Source organism: Macrotis lagotis, chromosome 1 (genome assembly GCF_037893015.1).
Source record: "Macrotis lagotis isolate mMagLag1 chromosome 1, bilby.v1.9.chrom.fasta, whole genome shotgun sequence".
NCBI classification, from domain to species: Eukaryota; Metazoa; Chordata; class Mammalia; order Peramelemorphia; family Peramelidae; genus Macrotis; species Macrotis lagotis.
The window spans coordinates 688843985-688864249 of NC_133658.1; the positions used below are offsets into that span (position 1 = coordinate 688843985).

At 37.1% G+C, this 20265-nt stretch overlaps 1 long non-coding RNA gene across 1 annotated transcript in view; it reads right to left on the reverse strand.

Moving 5' to 3' along the window:
* Nucleotides 1-867: 867 nt before the first annotated feature.
* Nucleotides 868-20265, reverse strand: part of LOC141523250 (uncharacterized) — a 50721-nt gene continuing 31323 nt past the window's right edge. The window contains exons 2-3 of the long non-coding RNA XR_012478438.1: nucleotides 17862-17992; nucleotides 868-975 (exon numbers count right to left, since the gene is read on the reverse strand). This is a non-coding gene — a long non-coding RNA (uncharacterized LOC141523250). The remainder of the gene's footprint in view (nucleotides 976-17861; nucleotides 17993-20265) is intronic.

A 20265-nucleotide genomic window follows, 5' to 3' on the forward strand; every position in this document is an offset into this window, starting at 1 on the left:
CCCTCAATTATGTAAGACACAGCAGAAGACATTTTCGGCCATCTTCTCAGCCACTAATGGCTTCTGGAACCAGAAGTCAGCTTTTAGAACACAACTATATTTCCTCTGTCACCTTTCCTCTTTCTTCATTTTCCTTATATCTGTATAAAATTATTTTCACAGAACAGTATATGATTTGCAATAATCTATATTTCTTTTCATTTAACTTAATCAAGCAATCAATCATAAATCAATTAGCCAAAAGATATTTGGACATCTACTATTTGCCAGACACTGACATTTAAGCTTTTAAAATTTATCTTTATGGACATATATAAAATTTGTCCTTTTTTCCTTAATAGTTGTATGACCCTGGGCAAGTCACTAAATTTCTATCTACCTCAATTTCCTCTTCCATAAAATGGGGTTAATAGTAGCAGCTTCTTCCCAGGGTTATTAGAAGAAATGATTTTGCAAAGTGTATTACAAACTTTGAAGTGCTATATATATATATATAAGTTAGATATTTATTGAGACTATTATTATTATTGTTATCTTCAGTGTTTTCTCATGAAAGTTTTCTCAAACCTTTAGTCCTCAGGTTTGTGAAATCCTAGCATTGTGAAATCCCTCTTCCATCCCTACTGGAGGAGAGTTTCTCTTAGGTTGTTAGGAACAATGACATTTCTGTCTGATAAAAGGAGAATCTTAGGGCAATCACAGTCCAGGTCCCTGATGGTTGGTCTCTCACTGTTGCATTTCTTTTATTGTGCCTGTCAAACTCAAATAAGAAATGTGAGGAGAGTTTACTTTCTGGGATTATCTCCCTGGGTGTGGTTTAGGGTTTCTTGCTCTCCGTCTACTCCACTTACCTCCATGTCCCACCTCATCATGGTCAGCTCCCTGTGCAGTGTAATAATCCTCCACACTTACAAAAAGATCTCAAGACCTTTCCTTCAATAGAGTTCCTACGTGGTTGGTGAAATATTCTTGTACCTATGGATGAGCAAAGCTGAGCTGAGTATGTATAATCAGACTATTTGGGAACACTTTAAATATAGGTGATCAATTTATATGCTTTAAGAGCTTTAAAATTTGCTAAACCACAACAATCCCCAAAGGAGCTTTTCTAGGCTAACCCTTCATAGCAAGTAGTTAAACATTTATTGAAAAAAATTGGCACATGTCTCAGGCAAGTTCAGAGATACACTATCTTATTCTACAATTGTTTTTGGCATTAGATAAAACCAGCATATTATACTGTTGTTTCCTTTGTCCCTCCAACTAGATTGTAAGCTATTGTGGTCAGGAGAGTACCTTTTACTTCCTTTCCAATCACTAGTGTTTAGGTCAATATCTGCATGGAACTATGAAGTCTTCTATGTAAAGCCTAGTTTACCACATCTGTAGATGCATCCATATGGGACAAAAGGTCTCCTTTTCCACATGACTTTCTCAATTGCATCTTTGCTGCAGACAAGTAAAGATCAAGAGCCTGGAAATATTTTATTAGCAGTTCAAGGTACTGAATAAATGTGAAAGTACTAAAACTGTATTTCTTTTAAAAATATTTTTACAATTCAGATTAGGCTGCAGCCCAAGTAGTTGAAATTAGGTTTTAAAAATTTTATGAACAAAAAACATAGTATGAGAAGTATGAGAAAGGAAGAAAGTGTTTATGCCCTATGGCGAAGGTTTGAAAAATACAACTTCTTGTCCATTAATATACATTGGACACTGTGAGCCTTCACTATCACACATATGACTTTACTTATCACAAAATAAGTAATCATCTGTCATGGTGTCAGATGTTACTGTCATATGAAAATGAACCTTGCTGCGTTCTCTTGTTTGCTGGGACTTGGATGATCATCTTGAGGCACTTTGTAAACATTAAAGCTGCCTAATATGGTTGTTGGGAGGATCAAATGAGATCATTTATATAAAACATTTTGAAGACTTTAACTCCCTCCATGTCAATTATTAATATTATTATTAATTTAAGGATTTATGATTTCATCATTAACGATAATCCTTCCATCAATGCTCTGTGTGTAAAGTAAATAGACTTTATGAGCTGCTGTGGCTTAGAAAAAACAAAGTCATTACTGCTGCCTAGGCTGAAGTACTGAGTCTCTTTGCATTTACCTATGTTGGTCTTCAGATGTCGAACAACTCATCAGCTGGGGCCATGGTGATAGCCTTTCCAGCTTGGCAAGACCTGTCAGAGCTTATGTCAAGAACCCAAGGTCCTCTCCATTAATATGAGGAGACATCTGAGGAGGCTTTCCAATTTGGTTGAGATTAAAACAAGAGCTTCTTCTGTGAGCTTCTGTTTCCTCATCTGTAAAAAGGGTCTAAAATATTGGTAAGCACTTATCTCACAAGGGGATCATCATAGTAGTGAGCTGAATTCATGGTGCTCAAAATTTTTGAGGTTTTATAGTAGCTTCTGAATTATAGATAAGGAATTCCAAATGGCACAATGGGATGGCCTTTGTATTGAGTGGACAAGGAAAGGACTATGTTCCAGATACTGCTCTGATTGCTCCATCAATATTATCTCATTTAATCCTCACAAAAACCTTAGGAAACAGGTGCTATTATTATCCTTATATTACAAACTGAGGCAGAATTTAAGGACTTGTCCAGGATTCACATAGCTAGTGTTTGAGGTAGGATTGAAGTCCAGCTCTTTATCTACTACCTCACCTTGCTAAATAATGATTATTGGTAATCAAGATCCTAAATGTAGAGTAGTCCATCTCTTTCATTTTACAGAACAGAAAAAAACTGAGACCCCTAAAGGTCAATTTAGTGGACTAAAGTTACACAACTAACAAGCTTTAGAGGTGAGATCTGAACTTTAACTTCAGACCAGTGCTCCTTCCAATGACTTTACTAACACTATAACCCACAGGAACACTGATACCTAGGGTTGGAAAGGATCTCAGAGTTCATCTAATCCAAAAAAATGTCATCAATAATTCCCTCCTAGGGGCAGCTAGGTGACATAGTGGATAAAGCACCGGCCTTGGAGTCAGGAGTACCTGGGTTCAAATCCAGTCTCAGACACTTAATAATTACCTAGCTGTGTGGCCTTGGGCAAGCCACTTAACCCCATTTGCCTTGCAAAAAAAAAAACCTAAAAAAAATAATTCCCTCCTTCAGCAAAACTACTAAGTTGTCATTGAACCTTTTGGTGATGTTACTTTGCTCTAAATTCTTAGACTTGATACTTTAAGCATCTATTCAAATAAGTCATTGTTTTTTCATTTTTCATGTGTGTATATATCCTTTCCCAATTAGACTATAGGGCAAAAGTTTTGTCACATATATCTTTCCAACTTTCCTGTCTTAAGAGTAACAAACGTATATATGTATATATATATATATATATATATATATATATGTACATATATATATATATATATATATATTTGGGCAATGTTTGTTGAATAAATGATTGCTTCACTAGATTATCTGGATATGTTTAGTTCTTAGATCACTATTCTGTGTAGAACTGAAAGTAACAGATTGAGACTCAATACTAATTTTTAGCTCTAGTTGTAGCAAAAAATTATTTCACAATTCCAAGGAAGGTAAGGGTGGGTTGGGATAAGGAGGTGGAGTAGAACACAATCCCTTGAAGAACAACATTGAATCATTTCCTTTCTTTCATTTAAAGATATCTGAGAGTCCACTCACTTTCATTAGGGGTACTAGAAAGACCTTTGCAAAAAAGGTATAGGTATATTTTATTTTGATATATTTTGCTTTATTGCACTTTGCACTTTTTTTTTAACAAATTGAAGTTTGTGACAACCCTGCAAATCTATAAGCATCATTTTTCCAACAATGTGCTCACATTGTATCTGTGTCAGATTTTGATAATGTTCATAATATTTCAAACATTGTATTATTATTATTATATCTTTTATAGTGATCTGCAATCATTGATCTTTAGTTAATATTGTAATTATTTTGGGGAACCATGGTGAACTTAATTGATAAATGTTATTATTGGACTGCTCTACTGACCAGTTGTTCTCTCATTTCTCTTCTCCTCAGCTCTCCCTATTTCCTGAGACACAACAATACTGAAGAATATTACAGAAATCAAATTGGAAAACCTCCTCAGATGTCTCCTCATGTTAATGGAGAGGACCTTGGGTTCTTGACACAAGCTCTGACAGGATTTGAGAGGACTGACTCCAATTTTGAAAGACATTCCACTTTGGATAAAATGCTATCAAATAGTATTGTAAAGAAATCTTTCAAAAAAGGAAGAGTCAATTGATGTGCCAAATACCATTGTTGTCTTATTTTAAGAAATTGTCATAGCCAACTCAACCCTTAGTCTGATTAGTCAGCAGTCATCAACACTGAGGGAAGACCTCCACTCACTGAAGGCTCATTTTTAGCAATAGAGAATTTTTTAATTAGGGGATGTATGTTGTGTTTTTCAACAAAATATAATTGCACACTTAATAAGACGAACTATAGTATAAATATTACTTTTATTTGCACTGGGAAACTAAAAATTTCATGTGACTCATTTCATTGTGATATTCACTTTACTGCAGTGGTCTGGAACATAACTACAAAATAGCCAAAGTAAGCTTGTAAATAGATGTGGTTGCAAGTTATAAAGAAGTAGAATTCAGCTTGATGTAAAGAAAAATTCCTAACAATTAAATTTGTACAAAATTCAAGTTGTTCATTCCTTATGCCTTTCCTATCTCTGGAAGACGTCAAGGAGAAGTTGGATAACTGACAAGGAATGTGATAGAAATGACAGCTTTTGCAAAGGACATTTCTTTTCAGTTATGGGTTGGATTAGACAGCCTCTGAGGCCTCTTTCAACTCTGAAATTCTTTGAATTTGTGACTCTATGACCTTCCTATTCTGAGAGTCTATGTTTCTGAGACTGATCATTACAATATGTTTTAGTATGATAAGTATCTTTTGCAAATGATTATACCACCCTTTATAAAAGAGAGAGGGGTGGGGAGACAGATGAGACAGAGGGGGGAGAGAGAGAGAGAGAGAGAGAGAGAGAGAGAGAGAGAGAGAGAGCGAGAGAGAGAGAGAGAGAGCGAGAGAGAGAGAGAGAGATTTTTAAAAGAATTTTATCAGGGAGTCTAGATTAATGGTTAGAGGCACTTTGTAAACCTTAAAGCTCCATATGTTACCTATTATTGCTATTATCAGGGAAGGCTTCATGGGAGGTAGTATAGAACTTGACCCAGACTAATTATAATAGGAGGGCATCTGGGCTGGGTTGAAGCTGATAGATTTTGAATCTATCAGAATCTGCTGTCCTCAGGCTATCGCTCAACTGACCAGTGCCATTAAAAATCAACAAATGGGGAAGGGAAAAAGCTTTAAGTGAAAAGGTTATCAGAGGTTAGGGCAATTCAGAAAGTAAGGAATAAGGTGAACAAATAGTTATAAAGCTAGGGAGGCAAAGTGCAAAGAAAAGAAAGTTTAGCAATGGCAGTGGTGCTCTCATCACTCTTTGATGCATTAGTTTCTCCTTGTTGTTATAAAGGACAGATGTCTGTGTGGGACAATCTGTTTCCACACACAATGTTCTTAAAATGTTAGGACTTAGGGAATGAGAGTTTGTGAATATGATGGAAATTCAATGATTTAATGATTTCAATACTTCCTGGGTATAGTCCTTTTTCCATCTATGAAACAGAATACAGACTCCATTTTCCATAAAATTTAAAGATCAAATATGTGAGGGAAGACAACACCAGGAACATTATTTTGTAGAACTTGTTGCAGTAAATTCAAACCTTTGTATTGTACAAGTGAGTATACTTATTGACTGGTCTCTTCAGAGTTATAAAGGAAATATGATCAAACATGATTGTCTCTTTCCCATTCATCAAGACCAAAGTCCTTTACAATTCTCTTTTTTTAATGTTGGTCCTAAAATGTTAACTTGATTGAAGTTATTGTTCCCTCAATAGTAAGGAATTTCTTTCTAACTAAAGATCAGTTTGATTGGCTTGACACTTCAAGTACTCACATGGCAGAAATGTGATTCTCAATAATTGTATAAGATATTATGCCTATACTGTTATAATAGCCTGCTGGTTGATCTGCCTGCCATAAGTCTCCACTCTAGTCTACCCTCCATTCATCTGCCAAAGTGATTTTTCTAAAGTTCCAGTTCAATCAAATCACCTCCATACTTAATAAACTTCAGTCAGTCTCCTCACCTCCAGGATCAAAGCCTTTCATAATGTAACCTGCCCACCTTCATTTTTCCTCTAACATCCCTCTCACCTTCTAACTCCCACACCTTCCTTCCAGTGACAATGGCCTCCTGGCAGTTTCCCAAACAAAATATTCCATTCCTGAACTCTGGACATTTTCTCTGGTGGTCCACATTCCTGGGATACTCTCTTACCTCATCTCTGCCTTCCTGACTCCCTTTAAGTCACAATTTGAATCCTACCCTCCATAAGAAGCCTTTCCTAATCCCTTTTAATTTGTGTGTCTTCCTTCTTTTAATTATTTCTGATTTACCCTAAATTTAGCTTATTGTTGTTGCTATTTTTCCCTCCTACATCTTTGCTTGCTTTTTGTCTTCCCCATTAGATTGTGAGCTTTTGGCCAGCAGGGATTGTCTTTTGCTTTTCTTTGAATCCCCAACCCTAATCACAGTGCCCAATCACAATACATAATAGGTGCTTAATAAATACTTATTAACTGACTAATACTGGACCAGCTATCTTGTGTTTTTTCTAGTTTCTTATGAACCTCATTTTGTAGCATCAATTCTTCAAAATTCGACTTTCCCTGAGTGCCCCAAACCTTCTCACTCTTTATATTCAGTAGACTGATTCATTCCCTGACTTTAGAACTCAGTTTGGAGCATATATCTTTCATTACTGGTTGATTCTTTGGCAAAATGCAGGCTTGTTGGCTGTATCCTATGTCCCCACTCTTGAATTGAGAAAAGAGGAAAGGGAAAACCTTAACCATTTGAAAATTCTTTGCACATGAACCCTGTGACTAATTCCCTATTGGCTTAAGACATTGTGTTGAGATATCATTTCATATAGTGGACAGATAGATTTTTGAGTCGATTCAATCAAACAAACCTTCATTATGTGTCTACTATGTGCCAGACATCATGTGGTACAGTAGGGATACCAAGACAAAGGAAAAGACAAGTTAAAAAATAAAACCAAAATGGAAACCAGAAGGAGTTTATATTCTACTGGGGACAAGGAGGGGATAGACTGCTTGTAAATAGATAAGTATACACATGCCTACTTGAGGAGGAAAAGATGACTGGGAAAGTCCTCCCATAGTTGGTGATACGTGACTTGAGATTCTTAGAAAGCCATGGAGACTGAAAGGCAGAGATAGAGAGAAAATCATGTTCAATGGGAACAAGAAAGAGGGCAATATGGGTGGAATATAGTGGTCATAATGGAGAATAATGTGCAAATAAGTCTGATGCTAGATTGTGAAGGGCTTTAATTGTCAAAAGGAATTTGTAATTTATTTTAGATGAAAAAGATAACTCCTGATTTTTTTTTTAATGAAGGAATGACATGTTTTAGGAAGATTATTTTAGCAACAATGTAGAGAATCAACTGGAAAAGGAAAGAGGCTTTCATTTTAATTTTACTTCTGATAATTATTAGTTGGACAGCATGACCCAGTGGAAAGAGCAACAGAATTGGTTTTAAGGGACCTTGGTTCAAATCCCAGCTTTACCATTTCAAGGGATTTACCTGTGTGACCTCAGGTCACACATTTCTGGATTTTTAACTTTTCTGGATTTCAGTTTCTTTAGGAGGGAGTTGTATAAAATGACCTCCATGGTATTTCCTTGTCCTTAGTCTATGATTCTGTTGTAAGAGCGGTTGGGGGTTTGATGTTTCTTTTAACAGGAAAGTGAACTACTTCCTCTTGTGTGGTGGAGCCAGTCCTTACCAGGTCCTCTTTCAGGAAGCCCCATGGGTCTGATATTCCTTCAGGGAGAGTTGTGGGGGTCTCTAGAATCTGCCACGGGAAATGAAACAACAGGAAGGAACAGTCTCAGAGGGGAGGCTCTCCAGTTCTTTACTTATCACATCACCTTCTGCCAAATACAAAACTTGGTTCAGTCTTTCCTCAGGGAAATGAGAAAAGTGGTTTGAATTCCAATGTATTAATTTTTCCTTGCTTTCGGGAGTTATACTATTCATCAGTATATAAAACCCAGCTATCCTTCATATGTGAGAACAATGCTCAGTTCTATTGAGTACCACACAGTGCCACATATTGTATTTTACATGTGCAACTCTTTAATAATATGACTTTCTAGTCTAAATGAGATTTTTTTTAATCTCGACATCACTCAGAATTCTGGAGATTACACTGATGGCTATATCTTTGACTAAAAGAAACCCCAATGGCAAATTGAAAGCAAAAAGCTATATTTCTCTTCAAATGATCTTTGAGAGGATAAGAGGAAAAAAGACTGAGATTGAGATAGCTCTAAAGATTTTTTTAACCTCAAATCTTCATTCACCAAATCAGCATTTATTGTTTTAAGTTTACATTTTAGAGAGGGGAAGGAACAATAAAAGATTTGGCCCTAGCTCTCATAAAGTTTAAAGATAGGCTAATATATGCTCTGGATCCTAATGCAGAGATAACAATACATATATCTACCCTATTAAATTGATAGGATACTATTCTTTGAATGAGAAACTCTGGATTCAGTCTAGAACTCTAGATTCAAATCCACTAACTAATTATGTAACCTTGGTCTCAGTTTCCCAATTCATAAAATAATGGATAAGGGCTGACAAATACAAACAATATATGATTCTATTAAAGTGATTATATGTTGCATGTGGCAAAATTCCTATGGAAATCTATCTTGGAGGAGGAGGAGGAGGAGGAGGAGGAGGAGAGAGAGAGAGAAGCAAAAAGAACATCATTGCTTCTTCTCTTCTAAAGAATGTTCACCTACATGAATTAGAGACAGTTTAGAGAATTTTTACATTACTGAATTTTCTTTTCCCAGTGCAATTGGATGTTTCATCTGCTTTTAATTTTTAAAATAAAAAAATCCTCCCTTTTAAGAGGAATAGAATTAAAACAGTATAACAGGAGGGGGCAGGCTTAAACTGATGAAAAGAAAGAAAACTAGAGTAAAAATGATCTGACATAAGAGTCTACAACATGGTACATGAAATCCCCTTTGTTTCAGGAAGTCCTGAAGGCAGTCCAGAGCTCTGACATCATGGACTGATCTAAGGGGAGAATTTCAGATTTCACTCAGACATGGACCTGCTTACATTGTTTGTTCAAATTCAAGCATTTGGCTACTAACAGAAGACAAAAGCAACATATCTCATGCATTGAAAACAGTTTATGAAAAAACTAGAAACTCAAATTCATTAGAAGAAATGGAGTGGGGGTAGGATAAGAATGAGCAAAGAAAGAGATAATGTCTCAAGGAAGCAGTTGTATGAGTTTAGACTTCCTGAACTGGGGATTCAAGATGAGGGCTTCTGGCAGCTGGGTGGCACAGTGGATAAAACACAGGCCCTGGGGTTAGAAGGATCTGAGTTCAAACCCAGTCTCATACACTTAATAATTGCCTAGTTGTGACTTGGGCAATTCACTTAACCCCATTGCCTTAGAAAATAAAAAAAAAAGATGAGGGCTTTAGCAAAGGGATTACATAGAGGTCTCTTGCATGAGTTTATATGCATTTGTGGAATGAATATGTAGGGAATTGGAGGGAGAGGGAAGAAGGTGATATTCTGTGGAATGGAAGGAATGAACAAGACAGAAATAGAGTCAAACACCTTAATTCCAATGTTTGCCAACTGTGAACTCATGAATAAATCACTTCATTGAGCTTCAGTTTCCTTATTTGTAAAAATGGAGATAGTAATTCTTGTACGCCATACCTCATAGATTTGTTGTGACAAAAAATGGTGACAATATTAAAGCACTATATAGGTGGAAGTTATCATTCATTTTTCTCCCTTCCAAAGTAGAAAGCAGTATCTAGAGAATGTTGGAGCTAAGGAGAGGTTGGTTATTGTCGTTTGTTCTCAAAGAAGATGAAAATGAAATCTCTTAGAGTCAAGTTATCCTACTGTGGCTGATTGGCCCAACACAAGCTTGGAATGCTCTGCCACAGGTCCAACACAAATAGTCCATATGAACTTTTGGGGTGCTTCCTCTAAACTGGTGCATCTCAGATTTCCTTTGAGCTACTTCATTTCTGCTTTGCTTATAGAGCACAGCACCTTCTCTGATGAGGGCATGCCAGGCTAGGGTGTCTTTCACGTTGCACAATCAATTCCAAAGTTCTTAAGAGAGTCTGCTTTTTCTGACCACCATGTGAACTCCTTGTCCTCCATAAAATAGTCTTTTTGGCAAGTGTACATTTGATTTTCAAATAAAATGGCCAGTCCATTGGAGATGCACTCTCTGCAGGAGAGTTTGAAAGATTAGCAATTTAGTTCAAGAAAGAACCTCAAGTGTCTGGTATCTTCTCCTGCCAGGTGATCTTCAGAATTTTTCTAAGACAATTTAAATGGAAACAATCCAGTTTCCTGGCATGGCACTGATAAACTGTCTAGGTTTTGCAACAGTTCTACAGACTTTCAGTTTGATAGTCTAATACCTCTTCCCTCTCACACTTTGGGCAATTGACTCTGAGTCACAAAGTGTCAACCTGCATTAATAGAGGGAGTTTCTTCATCCAAGAGTTTATTGTACTAATGGAATCACAGATCTATTCCCTTTGCCAAGTTCTAGTCTTTTGCTTTAGGATTTTACTTCATTCAGTTTTATTTTTTAAATTTAAATTTATTTTATTTTTAGTTTATGAAATAAAACAAGCATTTCCATAATGGTATAATAAAAAAGATGATTGCACATGAAACTGCAAGTCTATTATGTATAACTTACCATTCCTTTTGAATTAGAATAATAAATAGACTAAAATTATTAATAAAACAATAAATAATAACCATAATAAAATAGAATTAGATATAGTTACCATGTAAATGTACTTTCCTTTTTTCTCCTTCCCCCATTCCCATCTTAATTCAATTATTATTTTTTTTAGTTTTTTTTTTGCAAAGCAATGGGATTAAAGTGGCTTGCCCAAGGCCACCCAGCTAGTTAATTATTAAGTGTCTGATGTCAGATTTGAACTCAGGGTACTCCTGACTCCAGGGCTGGTGCTCTATCCACTGTGCTACCTAGCTGTCCCCCTTAATTCAATTCTAATGGGCATAGACTGGACAATGGAATCAGGCAAATCTTGGAATATGTATATAAAAAAACCTGAGCTTCCCTATGTGGTCACTTGAACTACACTCAGGAGGGGAAAAAATTCTAAATGACATATAAACATATACATATATTTGTGTGTTTGTGTCTGTGTATACACATTCACACCACATATATGCCTCAAGTTTCCCACCATTACCACAACTGATTCCCTCTTCACAGTTTTAAAGCTGATAATGAACATTAAAGTTCTGGATGTTCTGAAGTTACTTTTTCTAACCCTTTTATTACTGTAATGGGCTTTCATATACCTAATTCCTGAGAATTTTTTAATGGATATAGAAAGAAGAGTGAGACTACTTCGATGAATAATACAGACCTTTTAGAGCTTCAAAGCAATTTTCGTAATTTACCAAGAGAAAATTGGTCATGTTCTGAGAGCTGTGAAAGTTATCAAACTAGGGACTTCCCTATTGGACCTGTATTTTCTAATCCTTGAGTGACTGTTCCATACTGAGCTAAAGTGTTTCTTCAGTCTTATACATCTGAGCCATTATCAAATGACACTAAATTTTTTTTTATGATGAACCAACTGTATTATGTTCTAAGAAACATGAAAAATTGTTAGGATTTTGGTGAGTGAGCAGGTTGAGGCCATTAGGGTTAATATTTTTTAAAGGTATTATGAATAGAGACATGACATATGGAAGGACTAGAATAAAGTCAGAAGACACATTTCTAATCCCAGCTCTGCCTAATAAGCCAGTTGTGTGAAATATGGCAAGTAAAAGAATCACAGAATTTTACAGATGGAATTTAATTCAATAAACATTTATTAAGCACCTGCTCTATGCAGAGCTGGCAGCAAGGTGATGTGCGGGCTAGAGCTAGAAAAAGGAAGATTCAGTTTCATAAGTTCAAATTTGGCCTTTGACAATTACTAGTTGTGTGGCCTTGGATAAGTCCTTAGTTTGCCTCAGTTTCCTCATTTGTAAAGTGAGCTAGAGAAGGAAATGGCAAACCACTCCAGAATCTTTGCCAAGAAAACTCCAAATGGGATCATGAAGACCTAGGATGACTGAAAGTACTCAACAACAACAACAACCAATATCATAAAGAGCACCTGGTAAGTAAGGGGGAGGAATACAAAGACAAATATGTAACAGTTCCAAGATCACATTTGCTATGATTTCAAAGACGTTAGGGATTTTAGGTAGAGAAGGAGTGCATTTTATCAGGAATCTTATTAAATGTAACTGCTTCATTTTATTGAGACTGAGTAGTTAAATGATTTGTCCAAGTTCTCCCAAGTAATTAATGGCACAGTCTGGACTAGAAATGGACTCTCCTGATTTCAAGGCCTAGTTGAATTGGTAGAGCACTAAAAACTGAGGGGACAAGGGTAATTCTTTGGCATATAAGAATCTGGAATCTGGCATGTTGAAGAGTGTGAATATGTAATAGAAATTACTTATATGTGGATTGTGGAGTAAATAGTCATTTTGCTTCATTGATAACAAATGTTTGTGGTATCTTCATTTAGTTTCTTGGGCACCACTGACATTGATGAATTAGAATAATTTTGAAGCATTTATTTTCTTTTGTAAAGAGATTTATTTCCCTCAACAGTAATAGCACTTAGAAATTATTAGCATAGCCCATTATAAATGATAAGAATAAATCTGTGTTGTATTTTACTTGTAAAAGGGATATACTTGAGTATCACAGAATTAGAGATGCTAGAAATATATGCAATTTTTTAAATGTCAGTGCATTTAAGGTCCTAAAGAGGTTGTTCCTTTATGATTTTTTTAACTTCCTTATTAGTGATTCCCCTCCACAAGGTTTAGGGGTGTGTGTGTGTGTGTGTGTGTGTGTGGTGACCCCTGAATTCTGGAAATCTAGGCTCAGAAGTATGAGTTCTAGAAGGTTCTAGGTCAAATAGTTTTGATTATAGGCCTGGAGATAAATGGTGAGTTTTTGAGAAGTGGCATAGCTAAATTGGGAGGAAGTTAGAATCATTCTTTGGCCACAGCATCTCATGGAACCATCTACCAAAGGTCAGGGAAATTTCAAATTTTATCAGCAAAGAAAGCACAAACAAGGATAATATCATGAATCCTTAAAGTTTTTAAGGTGTGAGTTTTAATGATTCAGCTCTATTTTATTCTCTATGGGGATAGGGGTTGCTGAAAGGGTGGTGTGGAGAGAGCTTCAAAGAGCCACAGAATCTCAGGAGATTTCTCTGAGGTCATCTACTCCAATCCATACCTAATATGGATGTATACAAAGTACTCACAAGTTGTCATCTGGCCTTAGTTTGAAGAACTTTATTAAAGGGAAACCTATTCTTACCCAAAGAAATCTCAAACCTCTTGCAGATAGTTGTTAATTGTTAGGAAGTTTGCTTTTAGAACAAGTCCCAATTTGCCTTACAATTTCCACCCATTTCTCCTTATTCTGCCCTCTGGGGCCAAGCAAGACATGTCTAATCACACTTATACCTGACAGGTTTTTAAATACTTCTACATAGATACCATGTCTCCTAAGTCTCTTCTCTAGGCAATTATCCTCAGTTCCTTCAACTGAATCTCATGTGACATGATCTCAGAGCCCTGACCATCTTGTTTGTACTCTTTTGAATCTTTTCTAGCTTATCAATGTAGTGCCTGTAACTGAACATAATACACCAGGCTGCTAACTTAGTCTTGGACACTCACCTTCTTCAGTCTTTCCTCTGATTTGGAGGACCAGAGGTGGACCACTATATTCCTACCAAAGCTTTTGAGAGTGTTGGATCTGGATTCCCCAGCTAATTCTCCACTTTCCTTATGCAGCTTTGCTTGGTTTCAACAAAATCCTCCAACAAGATTCTCAGGTTGGTTCCTTCCCTGACCCCTTTTCTAGTTTCCTTTCCTATGTTGTCTTCCCCCATTAGATTGTAAGCTCCTTGAGGGCAGAGACTATTTTTTTTTAATTTGTGGCACATTGTAGGTGCTTATAGATGTTTCTTGAATTGAATTGATTTGGCAGTCTGTACTCTTATTTTTTTTTTTTTTAGGTCAGGTTTGGAGACTTGCCTTTATTCAGCCTAAGGTCATTTTAGGATTTGTTTGACTGCCATGTCATATGATTAATTCACATTGACTCTCCAGTCTACTAAAGCCCTGAGATCTTTGAGGAATTTCTGCCTAGCCTTGCCTGTCCTATTTGGACTTAGGAAGTTGTTTTTTTAAAACCTCAAACTTTACATTTATGCTTATTAGACTTCATTTCACTAGACTTGGCACAACTTTCTACTTTAAGTTCAACTGTTGTTGTCTATAGGAAAATCATTTCAGGTAAAAGATTCATGGTGGTTGCCTAATGCTTTCCCTAAGTACCACTAGTGGAAAAGGCACTTGGAGGTAAACTCTTCATTGGCTTGGTTCAAATGAACCATTTTAGATCAAGTAAGAGTCCTTTTGAGTTCTTGGCATGGCTTGCTTAATGCCTTGTAGGCATATTAGGAAAATAAGCCACAAATCCTAATTAAGCTCAATAACTTTGATTATCTCCTCTGCCCAACCTTACTTATACCATAGTGACATATAGGGAAGGAAACTCAAGGCAAATACTATGATTCTTCTCTCCCAGTATGCATTCAATTCTTATACCTAGCAATGCTTACCACAACCTTGTAGTTAACTCTTCTTAAAAGTCAAGGGTTGATTTCATTCCTCCAGGCTGCCTGGTGGTTTTCATTTCTGGATGAGGCCAAGTATAAAATAAAATAATATGGAATTTCTCTTCATATACTAGAAAACTGTCAATTTCTTTGTAATTATTCATGCTATACCCACATTATTCTGCAGTAGTGGGAGCTAGGGAAGTCATTTCTCCATGAACCAGGGGTGCCTGAATCTCTCTTCTCTTCCCTGCTTTTTACTTTCCAGACATCTGACATTTTACCTTAGAAAAGACAGACTTGATAATCCTAAAAATCAACCATCTATTTAACTCCTTTACATGAAAATTTTGCTTTTGCTAGGTGCTCAACAAATTGAGAAATAGATTTCTGAGTTGCTGGAAGGTTTCAATTTAAGAAATCATATTGCTTATGCAGAAACAACATTTTAAGATAATAGTTTGTATTGTTTTGTACCCTAATGACTTTCTTTTATCAACACCTGCTCTTTAATGAAATGTCTCTTATGTCATAGATGCCTATGGGCATGAAGAGCCCAGATTATTTTATTTTTTACTTGGCCTCAGCCAGAAACCAAAATGTCTCTTAGACAAACAGGATGATTGCCACCAACTTTTTTTTTTAGGTTTTTCCAAGGCAAATGGGGTTACATGGCTTGCCCAAGGCCACCCAGATAGGTAATTATTAAGTGTCTGAGGCCGGATTTGAACCCAGGTACTCCTGACTCCAGGGCTGGTGCTTTATCCACTGCACTACCTGGCTGCCCCTGCCACCAATTCTTTACTTGTACCAACAGTAACCACAATGTAGGACTGCAATTGAAACAAAAGTTTAAAACATTTAATATTTGACAACAGGCAAATCATAGTAGCCAAAATTCCCCAAAGTGCCCAGAATAAGTGTTATTCAATAATCTCAGATAAATTTCAAAAAGAATATAAAGAATCTTTTCATACTATGATGATGTTTGTCCTTCATTCCCAAAGAAGGCCATGACATCAGGGAGGTGATGCCATGACAAGCAAATGAATTGGATTTAAGTAAGGGAGGGCTATGCTACAGCAACCAACCTCACAAGTTATCTGGGTCCAGTGGCCAGATATAGATAAGGAGGACTGAGGATGGACCTGGATGTGAGGTAATCATGGTTAAGTGACTTGCCCAAAGTCATACAGCTAGTAAGTATCAAGTGTCTGGGACTCGATTTAAATTCAGGTCCTCCTGCCTCCAGGGCTGGTGCCTTTGTTTTGTCATTTTAAATCATGTCTTGATGTTTTGTGACCCCATTTTGAGTTTTCTTGGCAGAGATACTGGAATGGTTTGCTATTTCCTCTTCCAGTTCATTTTATAGATGAAGAAATTGAGGCAAACAGGATTAAATAACTTACCCAGAGTTACAGAACTAATAAGTGTCTGAGATCAGATTTGAACTCAGGAAGATGAGTTTTCCTGATGCCAGGTTTTAATCCTCCTAGCTGCCAAATATTACTTAGTCACTGCAGATATCCTTTCTCTTTCTTGGAACCATAGATATTAGAATGAGGAAGCCCAAGATTTCCCTTCCTGATTTTGTCAGTGGTTATAGCTTTTCTATGAAGAGTCCATCACTCTAGCAAGGAAGTACAAGACCCAGCATTTCTGCTGAGATCTATCTTTTTGGTTTATGATTTACCTGCCTCTGCATACTTCAGGAAGTATTTGTGTTTCATTGTGGAAAGACACATCTCCCTCTCTATGGAAAGTAAACCTCTATCCCAAACTAGAATTCTGGCAAAATTGACTCTCTTCTGGTCCAAGTTACTTTGCATTCCCATTATTGCTCAAGTTCCTCTCATTAGGCAGACTTTGTCAAATCATTCAGAGTGCTCAGTGATAGGTACTATCCTCGTACTCCATCTTCCACCATCAAAGGTGAAGCTCTGATCTCTAAAGTTTACAGGCTTTTGGTTCTTATCTTTAATTCTCCTAAGTTAGCTTAGGTTTTAGAAAGATCAGAATTAAAAATTCTTGCTTGTGTTAAACAGGCTACATTGCAAAGTCAAGAGAATGTTTAAGCATAAATGATCCAGGTATGATCTGTTGGTAGTCGATATCAATATATGAGGAGCTTTCTTCAGAACTTCTCTTAACACAAACATTTTGTTGAAGTGGAAACTCTCAGAATAGTGACATCAGAAGCCATCTAATCCAACTATCAGAGACACAAATCATCCCTGAAACATATCTGACAAATGCTTCTCTATCATCACCTGAGGAATTCCAATGACAGGATTTCATTGTCCTGGAGACAGGCTATCCTATTTGAAGCAGAATTGCTAGGAAGCTCTTCCTGACATTGAATTTTTCTGTTACTCTCACCCACTAGTTGTTCTGTCTTTTGGGACTGAGCAAAACAAGCCTCATTCCTTTCCCATGTGATAGCTCTTCACATAATTGAAGGCAGAAATCATGTCCTCTAATGATTTCTTTTCTCTTGTCTAAATCATAACCAATTCCTGGGACAGCTAGGTGGCACAGTGGATAAAGCACTGGAGTCAGGAGGACCTGAGTTCAAATGTGACCTCAGACACTTAATAATTGCCTAGCTGTGTGACCTTGGGCAAGTCACTTAACCCCATTGCCTTAAATAAATAAATAAAATAAAAATAAATTAAAACATAACCAATTCCTTCAACAGGTCCCTCCATAGTTTGTGTCATGGTCATCACCCATATGAGTGTGCCTGGCTTGGGAGTCAGTCAATGAATACAACTGGTACCAGAAATGTCATCCCAGGCCAAATCTCAACAGTTTAGCTCTCCCTTTCATGGTGTGACTTGGATCTAGATTCTGGAATAACATTACCACTTATCATGGAACTCAAGGATATCCCAGGGACCACACACACTTCTTGCAATGTGAAGATACTTACTGGAAAATCTTTTCTAGTGATGGAAGACTAAACTCAGCTGTGGAAGGTCAGAGAGAGTTCTCAGGTTGAATTTGCAGTACTTTATCAATGCTCATCAGATCCCCAGTTAGATTTTTCTCTGTGTTCTGGCTCTAAAAACAGAAAACCTAGTTTAGAATACCACTGGACTCTTGGGGTGGGGGTGTGGGGGGAACACACAACAGAGTGTGTGTGTGAGATTCTTGTTGCTGCTTCTTCTGGAGATCTAGCAACCAGATGAGGGAAATAGGACGGAAGAACATAAAAAGCTATAGATGAGCAGCTGTAAACTTCTGGTAGTCTTATGCCTGTGATTTATTTCCTCACTCTCCCAAACCAGATTCAAATGATAGATCAAGTAAATGTTAGAGCACTGAAGGCAGTGTAAGGTTGGTTTAAATACATGCTAATTGCCTAGTCTCCTCAGTCTGGGTGAAGCTCTTGTAGGAGTTTTAGAACTGGAAGGGACCTCAAAGGCCACATCTATGCACTGGTACCCATATCTCATCTCTTCAGATACACTTCTCTGTCTGCTTCCTATAGACATTCTACCCAGTAAAATGACTCTTACACTGATTATAAGGCTGTGGGTTTCTTGGGTATTCTTGACAACCTTACCTAGTCCTGAGTCATGTGTATCCTGTACCTCTTCTCTGGTCCTTGAAAAAGTCTATTTTCCATGTTATATTTAGTTATATCAGCATTGTCTCTGTCATTTGCACTCTGTACCAATGGTATCAAACTCAAATAGAGATATATTCCTTATGGCTGTGGATTGTCAGAAAACCACAAAATAACATTGTATTTATTATATTTTTATTTTTTTGTTAAACCCTTTCAATTATATATTAATCTGATTCTATGGTACTCAGTTTTTGTAGACAAGATTTTCTTGCAAATGTGTTCAACCTTTCAGTTCTTCACATTGCCCAACAAAAACCATCAGGGGTCACATAAAGTCAAAAGAGGAGGCCTCATGAATGGGCAGGTTGGACACACCTGTCTAGAGCCTCCATTTTAGAGAAAACTTGGGACAGCCTGCTTTCATTCTCCTCCCAGCCCTGTGTCCGGCTTTCTGGACTTCAAAATCAGGTTCCATTCAGCTCACCTTCCTCCTCTCCCCTCTCCCTTTTGTACATTGTCTTGAGTGTAAGTTCCTTTAGGGCAGGACATGTTTTTCTTTTCCTTTTTTAAAAGTTGTAATTGTATCTCTAGCACAACTTAATACAGTGCTCAAACATTAAATTCTTAATCCTTCCCCCCCTCCCTCCCTCTCTTCTTCCCTTCCTCCTTTCCTCCCTGCCTTCCTCCCTCTCTATTTTTACCTTCTTTTTTCCTTTCTTCCTTTTTTCTCATTCCCCTTCTTCTCCTTTCCCTTCCCTGTCCCTCTGTCATTCTAAAGGAGAAGAAACTGAGACCTAATGAGGCCAAATACTTTGTCTAAACTGTAACTACTGTTGTTGTTTGTCCTTCACTTTTTTTTAAGGTTTTTGCTAGGCAATGGGGTTAAGTGGCTTGCCCAAGGCCACATGGCTAGGTAATTATTAAGTGTCTGAGGCTGCAACTCAGGTACTCCTGACTCCAGGGCCCGTGCTCTATCCACTGCACCACCTAGCCGCCCCTGTCCTTCACTTTTGAAGAGGACCATGACATCAGGGATGTCATGTCATGACATACAAATTGGATTTAGGTGAGGGAGGGCTATTCAAAGTCACCAGCCTCACCTTTTCCTTTCGGAGTCTTCTGAGATCACTGACAAGATATGGATCAGGACAAGTGGAAATAATTTTAAATGTATTGGGAAACCTTTAACAGGCCTTTAAGGCCTTTAACAGGTCTCAGTTTGACTGAGATAATTCCCAGGCTAGGTAAGAAAGAAATGAAGCAAAGAATGGCCTCTTTTATTTAGTGAAAAAAAAAATCAATCTGAAAGAGAATATAGGTAGCAAGCATTAGAGAAATAGTGGTGGGATTATATAACCTTTGATAGCAATCAGTGGTCTTTCTATTCCTGCCTCTCATATCTAGGAGATATCTAATATGACAAAAAGGCTGACCAGGCATCTAACAAGAGTTGAAGAATTACAGGTCATAGATTTAGACAGAGAGGGAGCCTTGGAGATTGATGAGTTTTCTGACATAAGAATTTAATATTTTGATTGTTTTCTTAATATCAAACTACCAAGTTGGGTTGATGTCACATGCCTGTAATCTCTGCTCCTGGAGGAGAGTTTATTTGAATTCTGAGGTTCTGAGCTGTAATAGCACTAAAGCTTATCTGATGTTCATGCTCATTCTAGCACCAATATGATGAGTGTCTGGGAGTGGGTTGGAAGTATGCATCAGGTCAAAACTAGCTGGTGAAAGGTTCTGGGTTGAGTAACTC